Source organism: Chaetura pelagica, unplaced genomic scaffold, assembly GCF_000747805.2.
Source record: "Chaetura pelagica isolate M959 unplaced genomic scaffold, ChaPel_1.0 scaffold171, whole genome shotgun sequence".
In the NCBI taxonomy this organism is placed as follows: Eukaryota; Metazoa; Chordata; class Aves; order Apodiformes; family Apodidae; genus Chaetura; species Chaetura pelagica.
Genome location: NW_009952066.1, coordinates 3,492,871 through 3,493,164, shown reverse-complemented (window position 1 = coordinate 3,493,164; position 294 = coordinate 3,492,871).

Below are 294 nucleotides of genomic sequence, written 5' to 3'. Positions count from 1 at the left end.
CTCGGGTGCTTGCCTGCCCGGAGCCGCCGCCCTCGGATGGAGCCCGTCCCGGCAAAAAGAAAGAAAGAAACAAAAAAGAGAAACCCCAAATCCCTACACCGCCGTCGCTCTCGCTCCCAAAGCAGCCCCCAGCCCGTCGGTCGCCGCCGGGGTACGTACCCTGCCGAGCCCCGCGCCAAGGTGGGATGCGGTTCTGCTCCGCTCACCATCGCAGGCTCCCAGATCTTTCTCCCCCACCCTTTCCCCTCCCCTTCTCCTTTTCCCTTTTTCCTTTTGGTAAGGCCCCAGACCGCC